The sequence below is a fragment of the Sceloporus occidentalis genome, unplaced genomic scaffold (genome assembly GCF_023333645.1).
Source record: "Sceloporus occidentalis isolate IW3139 unplaced genomic scaffold, rSceOcc1.0.p SCAF_94, whole genome shotgun sequence".
NCBI classification, from domain to species: Eukaryota; Metazoa; Chordata; class Lepidosauria; order Squamata; family Phrynosomatidae; genus Sceloporus; species Sceloporus occidentalis.
The window spans coordinates 2,788,674-2,800,893 of NW_028317074.1; positions in this window are offsets into that span (position 1 = coordinate 2,788,674).

The window sequence follows — 12,220 nt, forward strand, 5'->3', positions numbered from 1 at the left end:
GAATTCCTCAGCTGGAGCTGATTACCATATCCCTGAAAAAAACCCTATATTTACATATGCATTAATTGTAGGGACTACATGATGAATTTTTTTTTCAAAAAATCTTTTTTTTAAAATGCACCAGTGTTTATATTTACATGTTTTTTGTATATTTTTTACATTGATTCTTTCTGTAACATGTATTTATCCACTATTTTACTAGTCTCTATAGTCTCTATAGACCATGTAGAAAAAACAGTACGAAGAGACTGTTAGTAAATCAGTTCCCTACACTAGTGTGAGAAATGGTAAGCGCCAAGTTTTTTATCCTTCAAGCATCACAATTGCAGTAATGAGAATAGTGGTGAATGGTGTTCTGTGAGTAAAGTACCCAAAAGCAAACTTGTCAAGCTAGACAGTAGGACTTGCACAAGTCATTGGTTCCTAGATAAATACAGGGCACAAAGCCCATTGCTGCCTATCAGGCTGTACAGAGAATTTAACCAAAAAATGCTTCAATGTTATATTTTTCCAAAATTAAATGTTGTGCCATTTGTTTGAGCTTAATTCTAATATAGAAGAAAAACATTTTCATTAAGTTTAACAGTATATTTAAAATGACAAGGGTCTAACTGCAGAGACCCTTGTTCATGGGCGTAGGAACCCCTAAAAATCTGGGGGGGGGCAGCATTTTCCCCCATCAGATCCCCACTTTCTCACACTATCTACCCCCTCTCCCCCCTCTCACACTTTCTTACTATCTACCCCCCTCCCTCATTTTTCACTGTGATAAAATATGGCCTTTAATAAAATATGCAGATTAAAATAAAGTAAATGACACAAAACCTTTACTTTTCACTGATTTCTGGGCCTAGAAAGTTTTGTGACTACAAATTCAGGACTCAGGATAATTAAAAATGAAATACTTCTATTTATTCTAGGGATGCACTAAAATGAAAATTCTGGATCTAAACATTCACGGTTCACTTAACCAAAACCGAAAATGACCCCCCACCTTTAAAAATAATAATAAAAACTCACATTTTTAATAAAAGTAGGTAACACACCACAATTGGACAAAAAAATTAGCAATATGACTTGGCATGATAGGAGTGTGATTGCTAACAGCAATCACACTCCTATCATACCCAGGCAGCCAGTACATGCTGGTACAGGGTGGCTGTAAGTGATGTGCAGACCCCATACTGCTGGCAGCATCAATACACAAGGGGGGCAGCTAGCTATGTTTCAGCATGTACTGGCTGACTTGGCATGATAGGAGTGTGATTGCTAACAGCAATCACAGTCCCATCATGCCTAGGTTCCAGCACTTACACATCCATGCTATCACACACACACTCATTCATTCATATACTCATTCATTCACAGATTCATTCCCTCAATCACGCATACTCATTCAAACACCCTCCTCACGCCCTTACCTGCACTGCAGCTCCTCGATGCCGCTCACAGGCTTCAGCAGAGGGCGCGGCCTCCCTCTGCGTTCTCTGGTACTGCACAGAGGAAGCAGGATGTGATGTAATGTCACGTGAACTCTGCTGGGTTCCGGTTCCTCTGTGCAGTACAGAAGACCCTCCCACAGGTAAGTAGCAGGGCTCGAGGTGCGGACCGCGTAAGATCAGTTGCCCAGGCTGACGATCTTACGCGGGCCGCACCTCGAGGTCTCGCGGGCCGCATTTGCGGCGTTTCTATTGGGGGGGTTCCTACGGCCCTGGGGGGGATTTCTTAATTATCGGATCTGTCCCCCCCGTCACCCCCGGTTCCTACGCCCATGCCCTTGTTATACATGTATTGCTTTATTTATTATACATATTTATTTATTTATTAAGTGCTGCAAGCTGGTCTTCTTTGCTTAACCCCAAGGACGTAGAGGATACGCCAGCAATAAACTGGTCCACAACATATCCCCTACATTAGGCATTCAAAACTGTACAGAAACGCTGTACAGGTCGGGATCACAGGGTGACGGCTGTGGCTGACCATCCATGACCCGAACGGTCAGTCTACAGCAAATTGAGTGCATTTCTGTGCACCTGATTGCTTTCACAGCGAATCACATGCATGAGTAACGTTAAGTGAGAAAGCGATGTTTCTGAACACTCCCTTTGTCACTGTACTCTGCCCCTTTCTTCTTCGCTCATTATGGTGAGCAGGGGAGAGATAGAGGGGTATTTCAGTGGGTTAAGCAGCATGTGTTCATTCAAAAAACGTTTATACACTAAAAAAGTTTATTTTTGTGCTTTTAGACTGCTTGTACGCTGACCTTAATGGGTAACTTTTATTTACTTTTTTTTTTATTGAAGATGAGGGTAGTAAGCGGGGAATTGGTAGTTAGGGCTAGGGTTAGGTTTTGGCTTAGATTTTAGGGTAGGTAGGGCTAAAACAAAATATAAAAAAAATAAAAAGCAAAATCTTTTCTTCTTTTCAATATTCTTTATTTTTTCTAAATAATAGACAGGATGTTTAGTGCTGGACAGGCATTTGTCATTTTAGCATCTGATTCTCACACTGTGTCAGGATTTTGACGTGGGTCAATTTAGTAATGCATCTAGCACCTCTGGGCCCTCAGTTACAAAGAGCTGTAGTACCATCAGTGAAAATGTGAGTGGATCCCTGCAGCTGACACTTTCCCTGAAATTCCTGCTTTTATTACCTCCTTGGGAATTTCTGCAGATGTCAGCAATTTTACCCAAGTTCAAAAAATCTCAATGCAGCCCAATACTTTGCCACCAGTCATAATTTGTTTATGGCAATACAAAAACTGTTATATCACATGTGTGTGAAGCACACAACATATGGTTAGGCGTGTGCAAATTAGATTATCTATGATCACCTTTTTGCCTCCACATCCCCTTTATACACACACACCCTTTAGGTCTGAGTTCAAGACAGAGATGCAAAAGCTATATCTCCTCTCATTTTTTGTATTTAAAATATTTTTACTAATACAAAACAATCTGATAAAAAGGTTGATACCTTGTTTTCCTACATACGATTAGTGGAAACATTTGTAAAATCAGAAACAAAATCAACAGTACTGTGACAGTGCGGGGCAATACACATTCAGTAGAACTTCAGGTAATGGGAAAGCTCAGAAATACAGTTGTTCTCAAAAGTTTACATACTTTGCAAATGAGCTGCATGCTCTATGCTCCTCCAGAAGAAGTCACTTTTTCTTGCTTGGTGAAACGCAATTGAGGATTGAGGATTTGGGATACGTTTTTGGCACTATTTTTTGAAGTTTGTATTAGATCATTTATTTATTTATTTAACTTTTTCTGATGTATTTATTGTATATGTTTTTGAATTTTCTGATGAGGAGACTTCCCCAATAAATAAATCCTATTGAGATTTTGATTTTAGTATTATTATGTTATTTTAGACACTGCACTTCTGTTGCCTTTTTTTTTTTTTATAATCCGGGGGAATTAAAAGAATTTAATTGAGAGGAGTCTCGGTTAAACATGTTTTTCTATTATAATATTTGCTACACTATTGTATTTGTTTCTGTTTCTTTCTCCCCCAAAATACGAGCACCCCTACATTGATCTATATCAGGGGTGTCCAAGTTTTTTCTGCAGTGGGCCACTTCATCTGAAATGTGTGTGTGCGTGGGCCACACTCATTTTTCACTTTTATGTCATTCTATCAATACTAAATTAGTTAAACAGTAAAACAAAGTCAGTCCACAAACCATTTAAAACAAGTTTAGCCAAATAAAACTGCACAAGGCTGGAGCACACTGTGGGTACATGCTGGATTTAAGATGGCTGACGTACACTGGAGGCAGGGCCAGATTAAGAGCATCATGGCCCTGGTGCTGAGGATTTTGGTGGCCATTTTATGGAAATAAATAAAATAGACAGAAGCTTAACTCCTCGGCATCAATATGTACTGGATAAAGATGGCATCAGTGCTCCATAGATAATATAGGTTAGAATCTTATGTAACACTAAAAAAAGTAATCATACACGCAACACCTAAAGTCGCAGTTTAGTACCACTGATCCTTTTTATGCAGATTGAAATAGAGTATATACTTTTCCTCCCACTGATTTCTCTGAAGCGACTACAAATTCAGGAGGGTGTTTTATCTCTGGATAAGTAAAAAATGAAATAGTTCTATTTATTCCTACAATAAGTAAAATGCCAGGAAACAGATGGCTAAACACACACACCAGGACAGGCTCTGCCACACCCACACCCAAACACACACACACACCAGGACAGGCTCTGCCACACCGACACCCAAACACACACACACACCAGGACAGGCTCTGCCACACCAACACACACACCAGGACAGGCTCTACCACACCGACACACATAAACCAGGACAGGCTCTGCCACACTGACACTCACATCAGGATGGGATAAGCTACACAAAGCATAAAAAATGCTTTCCACACTGCTTTGTTTGTGTTTTCCCCCTTGTGCATTGATGCCCCAGCCAGGCCCCCTTTAGTACTCCCCCCCTCACTGCCTTGTGTATTGCCCCCAGCCAGCTCCCTTTGTGCATTTATGCCCCCACACCCTTGTATATTGATTTTTATGCAATGCCCCCAGTCAGCCTTCCTCCCTTGTGTATTGATGTCCCCATCCCCTTTTGTAATGCCCCCCATACCCATGTGTAAACAAAAACCCACCCCCCTTTTTGTATTGATTTATGTGATGCGCGAACAACCATGTTGTGTGCTTATAACCTTCAGCCGCCCCTTTTTGTATTACTTAATTGTTGTCCCAAGGCACCCCCCCTTTGAATATGGGTCCCCTTTCACCTATCACCCTTAGTATTTTTACTACTTTTTAGCTGACTTCCTTCCCCTGCAGACAGCTCTCCTCCAACATGCTCTTCTCCCCATCACGAGGTGAGCCCACCCCCTTGAGCGTCACGTCACATCTTCAAAGGGGTGGTGCGAAGAGCCTCACTGGGGGGCATGGTGCCTGCACGCCGGCTACTTCAAAATTATTAAGTGGTCAGCGGGGGCGGCTGGTCCACCTGGAAATCTCCCGGGGGCCAATCTGGCCCTGCTAACTCGGGTCGCACCTTGAAGTCCAGCGGGCCGCATTATAAAAGTACAGAGTAGTAGGTACTTTCTCTAGATAGAGTCCTTGAGTTCCAACTCCAGGGATCTGATCAAATCCGGTGCAAATGGGCACTGCCAGGATAAGTGAAGGGCCATCTCCTTCTCCACAATGCACTGCGGGCAGTGTCTATATCTTTAGCCAAAAAGCTGAGAAATGAACAGTGGCGCTCTGGCTTTTGTACCTTTCCCCTGAGCACTGTTTAAAGACTTTCCAGTACAGCATACACTTGCTCCAAAGGGTCCATGTATAAAGTGGATATAGAGGCAAAAAAGTGATAACCTAATTTACATACACTTAATAGAATCCCTTGCAGTGGTGGCAGAACTATAAGATTTCTGTGGGAACAGCAAGTCTCTGGGCTGTGGTGGTTGCAGATTAGTGTTTGATAATGCCTCTGCTGCTATCCTTATGGGGATTATAAAGAGACAATCTTCACAGTTATACTGGATCGCTGACCCAATTTGATCCATTCTCATTTTCCCACAAAGAATGACAAGATCTAGATATGACATGCTATTGCATTTCTTAAATTTTTATGATAATAGCCAATGTCTGCCCAATTCAGAACCCCAACATGACAGGCTATTAAAGAATTGGCTTCTAATATGTCACTTTAAGAGAACTTCTGCAGATGTATTTATCCCCTTAAAGGATATGTTTAGACGAATCACTAATCCCCTTCAGGTATGGAGTCAAATTCTACAAGTTACAGTGGCTATACATACTCCTTTCCGAGTATATGAGGGCAGTGACTGCCACTTTGACGCACCACGTTGCCCACACCATGTAGAACAATGGAGTACTACTTACATGTGCAAAGCCATCTTTCATATGGGGCAAAAGGGGCAGCTGCCCCAGGCACCATTCTTGGGGGCCATAGCAGCTTCCCCTTGAGCACCCAGCAACCATGATCGCAGGGGTTGCAACGGTCACAGGGGGCTTGGGCGACCCCCGCAATCGCTTCCGCACAGGCCCACTGCTTACCTTGTACCACCCAGGGGATGCAGGAACCCAGCGGAGTCACGCTGAGTGAATGAATGAGTATTTGTGAATTAATATTTGCGAATGAGTAAATTAATGAGAATGTGTGTGTGTGTAAGTGGGGCCAAAATTGGCACAGTCAGGCTGTTTGGGGCAAGCGTGGCACAGAGAGACTGTTTGGGACAAAGATGGGAAGTCCTATGCATAGGTGCTAGATAGGTCCCATGGATGCAATCTGGGTGCCACTGCTGGTCTTTGGGGTGTGTGACCTGTGATCTATATCTGCAATTTTGGGTTTCCATGCATTATTTATTTGAGCAATACCTTCAATGCTGAGTTTCATTGTGATTTTTCACGTGATCTATACCTACAATGCTGTGTTTCATGTGTTATTTATTAATGTCTGCAAATACAGTGTTTGTATGTCTTATTCATTTGATCCATACCTGCAATGTTATGTTGAATCTGTTTATATGATCTATACTTGAACTACATAAGGGAGGCAAAGAGTGTGGAAGAAGGTGACAAAAGAATATCTGGGGTGATGACATGAGACTAGATGCTTGAGGTTGAAATCATGAAATACACAGGAATTTAAAAAAGTACAAGGGGGTACATGGATCAGTATTTGCACTCAACCCACCTCAGCCCAGTAGGGAGGTCGCTATTGTAGTCTGTGGGGAAGATGGTAAACACGGGCGGTTCCCTGACTTCTGGCTGAAACCAGCTGGATATCAGATCTTGGTGCAAATACTGGCCATAGTGTTTTCTGTCCTATTATTTCTGATCTGATGGAGAGTAACACACCACACATAAAAGCCCCTCTCAAGATAGAGGTATCCCAAGTCTGTGTCCAAGCTCCACAGTCTTTAGGGTTCCTGGTAATTGGGGAAACATGGCACTCTGTACCAGGGGGAAGAAGCACTCAAAAAACAGAACCCCTTCCAAGGCCAGCACATGACTCTGCTCACTTTTTTATATTATTTTTGGTTACTGTTTGTTATGGATAACTAATTTTTTTAGGGTAGTCTACTATTTCAAAATGTTTCTTGAACTGGGCAGCTGTTTAACTGTTTAAAATGGGATATAAGCCCAGTAAAGCAGAAAACGAAATCCACACTTTGCCGAATTTTGCACCTTGCGTGGTTGTTCACAATGCAGCCTAGATAGACACAGGCTGTGCCTTTAAAGAACAGGTGAATGAAATTCAAATATTCAATTAAAAGCACAGGTGAACACCATAAACTCGGGCAAAAGCTCAATATACTCGTAAGTCTAAAGAGTATATACACACCACATACGAGTAAGATACGTGTTATACATAATATATAAACAAGGGATCATAAATACATAAACCATCAATAAATTAACCCATTAACGGCAATTGACGGTCCGGGCACGTCACGCAAAAACATTCAGTTAGCGACAATTGACACGCCAGGACCGCCATGGCTATAAACGGGTATAGTTCGCTTTCTGCACCCATAATGCCCGGATGTCAAGGCATTCAGTAACACCAAGATCGGCATAATGGGCCATGTCTGGCCCCTCCCTGGGGCGTCAATGTTGCTATACACTGTCGCGAATGCCTGTTTTAAAAAAAGTTTAGTAGGCTATCAACTTCAGTGGTGTCGCTGAAACGACTCGATAGTGAGGTATTCAGCGACACCGAAAACTCACCCCAGGACGCACTGTGACCACTCCGGAAAGCGGTCACAACTGCCACTGCAAGATTTTGCCACTCGGCGCGTCCTTTAAAAAAATGAAGACGTTGACAAAGTTTCCAAGAGGGTCTACTCCTGAGAACTTTAAAAAAACAATAATAAGAAAAAAATGTTCAACAATGTCCCAATTAACACAGGGGGATGTATGACCACAAATGTGGCCTTTTAGCCCCCAAACAACCCTACAAACCCATGCATGTGGGGTATCAGGAGATTTTGCTGAACACATATTGGGGTGTTGTGTGACAGTGACATATACCAGGAGCTGTAAATTCATACCTAAAGTACGTGCCCTTACACACTCATATATACAAATACACTGCCTTTACACACCAGCTAAGAAATACCTATACTGCTCTTACACACACCGGCAATCTCCCAGCTAGTCTGCAGGCTGCAGCTGCTGATCGGGCAGCAGTGCGACCCCCCACAGCTGCACCTGCAAAGCGGGACAGAGGAAGGGATAGGTGGGACAGCAGGACAGAGACCCGAAATCAGGACTGTCCCATGTAAATCAGGACAGTTGAGGGGCATGCTTAGGAGATGTAACTGAACACATATTGGGGTGTTGTGTGACAGTGTGAAAAAAAAACGCAAAAAAACTACCACAAAGTTTGACAAAGACTGGTGGTAGAATTAGTGCATGGAAAGAGTTAAAATAATAGCATTTGAAATACCCTGGAGTGTCTAGTCATCAAAAGTATATGGTTTGGTTGGGTAAATTGCATTGGTCAGCTTCAAAGATACCTGAAATAGCACATGGGGGGAAGAATTACCAGATTTGGAAAAAATGGTTTTGAAATAGCAAAATGCTACTTGTACTTATTGCCCCATAATGTGCAGAAAAAAGCACAATATCCAAAAATGTTAAACTCAAGACAAGTAGTAGAATCTAGCTAGCAGGTTTTTTCATTAGCTTTCATAAAAAAGTAAAAGTCAGAAAGAGTCCTTTTTTCTCAATCAAAATAATGAAATCTAAAGAAACCCCTTTTTCGTCCTGAAAAGAACCCAAAATATATAACTTGTGTGGGTTCAGTAAACGGGAAACAAGAAAATTACAGCTAAACATGAGCACCGCAGAACTGTTAAAACAGCCATTGTCATGAAGGGGTTAATCATGACCTACTTACATTGATCAGCCATAACATTATGACCACCTGCCTAATATTGTATAGGTCCCCCTTTTGGAACCATATTTGTTTCAATACTGCAACCTGGTATCTGCCACTTAAAAATGCTTTTGCTAAATGCTGGCTGTTTTCTATTCTTCTTCAGCCAATATCTGTACTAAAAGATAAATCTAACCCAAAAGGGAAACGCAATGGTAAAAATAGATCATTACATGTAGTGATTCATTTGAAACAAGTCCAGATATTCTTCTTGGAACAATGTACAATGTGTGACTTGATTTGGTTTGCACTGGGAAAAAATGAGACTGTACTTCGGAGGGATGGATATTAAAATGCCCTGTATACACTTTACACATCCGCAATAGTAGCTGTGCGGGTGTAAGGGGAAATTATTTATCTACTAGAATGTATGCAAGCAGTCGCGTCTCCAGCTTTCATATTTAGGGGGGGCACATGGGGGGCCAGGGACCAAAGTAGGGGGGCCAATTATAAAAGGTACATATACACTATATATATATATATATATATATACATACATACACACGTTAGACATGCATTTTTAACTACATAATATGTGTCACGATCTCTCCCTCGGTGTCGGGTGCTCGCGCAGCCACTACCGGGGGTGACGGGTATCCCTCTCGACGCGGGCGGTCGAGTCCTCGATCGCCAGCGTCGAGGAGTCTTGGTCTCTCCCCCGGTGGCGAGTGCTCGCGGGCGGAGGACCACTTGCGAGCGCCCGGCTCCGGGGGTTACGGTTGTCTCCCACGATGCTGACGATCGGGTTTCCGATCGTCGGCATCGAGGTTTGAATGTGGGATCTGGGGACAGTGCTGCCGTCCGGCATCATGATGCCCGACGGAGCACTGATCCCCAGTATACAGTACTTACCCGCTCCCGGTCCAGTGGCGTTCCTCCTGTCCGTACTGAAATAACAGCTAAACTGGCAGATATTAGCCCCTGCTGAAAATATATATAAATATTAGACCCTGCTGCCGATATATAGAAATATTACACCCTGCTTCCGATATATATATATTAATATTAACCCCTGCTGAGGATATATATTGATATTAGCCTCTGCTGCGGATATATACTTATATTATACCCTGCTGCCGATATATATTAATATTTGACCCTGCTGCCAATATATATTAATATTAGCCCCTGCTGCGGATATATACTTATATTATACCCTGCAGCCAATATATATATTAATATTAGCCCCTGCTGCTGATATATATATATATATATATAAATACTAGACCCTGCTGCCAATAAATATTAATATTAGCCCCTGCTGCCAATATATGTTAATATTAGCTCCTGCTGCCAATATATATTAGCCCCTGCTTCCTATATATATTAATATTAGCCCCTGCAGCCAATATATATTAATATTAGACGCTGCTGCCAATATATATAAATATTAAACACTGCTGTCAATATATAAATAAATATTAGACCCTGCTGCCAATATATAAATAAATATTAGCCCCTGCTGCCAAAACATATATAAATATTTGCCCCTGCTGCCAATATATATAAATATTAGAACCTGCTGCCAATAAATTTTATAGTGAAAAAATTGGACCCTACCCAAGCATTTCCTTGGGCCCCGCTCAACGCTTCCTTGCATGCAATCACTCCCTCCGCTACCATACCAAAAAAAAAATATTTGCCACCTGTAGTTCAGGTATAGATCAAATAAACAACACATGGAAACAGCACATGCAACTGAATGAGATAAAAAAAAACTTGTATTTGCAGGTATACATAAATAATGTATGGAAACATAGCATTGCAGGTATAAACCAACAGAACACACAAACCCAGCATTGCAGGTATATATCAACAGGAAATCACATGTACACTCAGCACTGAAGGTATAGATCAACTGAATAAGACATACAAATCCTATATTTGCAGGTAAACATAAATAATGTATGGAAATATAGCCGATACAGATCAACAGAATAACACAAAACCCAGCTTTGCAGGTATATATCAATTGGAAATTACATATAAACTCTGGTATAGATAAACCCCTAAATTACAGGCATAGATCACTGGTCACACACCCCAAAGCCAACCCTGGCGTCCACACTGCCCACATAGAACCTGACCAGCACCCAAATTACACATACATAGGACATGCCATCTTTGTCGCCGAACAGCCCAGCATGAGTCAAATTTGTCCCCAAACAGCAGAATGAACGCCATGTTTGTCCCATAAACACACTATCTGTGCCATCTTTGTCCCCATTGCCTAAACACCCTGCTTATACCATCTTTGCTTTTTTGACAAATTAATAATACACCTATGATTCACAAACACTTTTACAGTCACTCACTAATTCACACAATCATTTATTCTTTCACACAAATTATTTACACATATTCATTAATGCATCCACACATTAATCCATTCATTCTCTCTCTCATTCTGACTCTTTATTTCAATATTCTTGCCACCCTCCTTTCTCCCTATCTATCCCCTCTCCCTCCTTATCTACCCTATCTAACCCCTCTCTGTCCCTACCCTATCTAACCCCTCTCCCTCCCTCCCTAATTCCTCTCCCTCCCTCCCTCCCTACCACCTCTCCCTCTTTATCTACCCTATCTACCCCCTCTCCCTCCCAATCTATCCTATCTACCCCCTCTCCCTTCCTATCTACCACCTCTCCCTCCCTATCTAACCCCTCTCCCTCCATATCTATCCCCTCTCCCTCCATATATATCCTATCTACCCCCTCTCCCTCCCAATCTATCCTATCTAACCCCTCTCCATCCCTACCCTATCTAACCCCTCTCCCTCCCTCCCTACCACCTCTCCCTCCTTATCTATCCTATCTACCACCTCTCCCTATCCTTTCTACCCCCTCTCCCTCCCAATCTATCCTATCTACCCCCTCTCCCTTCCAATCTATCCTATCTACCCCCTCTCCCTCCCAATCAATCCTATCTATCCCCTCTCCCTCCCAATCAATCCTATCTATCCCCTCTCCCTCCCAATCTATCCTATCTATCCCCTCTCCCTCCCTATCTACCTCTTCTCATTTTCTAACCCCCTCCTAACTTTCTACCCTCTCCCCCCTTTGAAGTTCACTTACCTTGGGCTTGTAGAAGTCCAGTGTGCGCGGCTTCACTGCTGAGCGCCGGATATGACATCATATACCGGCGCTCAACTTGAAATGCCGGCACTGCGACCAAGGCAGAGGCCTCGCGGAGAAGAGTGAGAGGCGCCGAACGGTTTCTGAAAACGTATTCCTCAGCGACCGTTCGGCGCCTCTCTCTC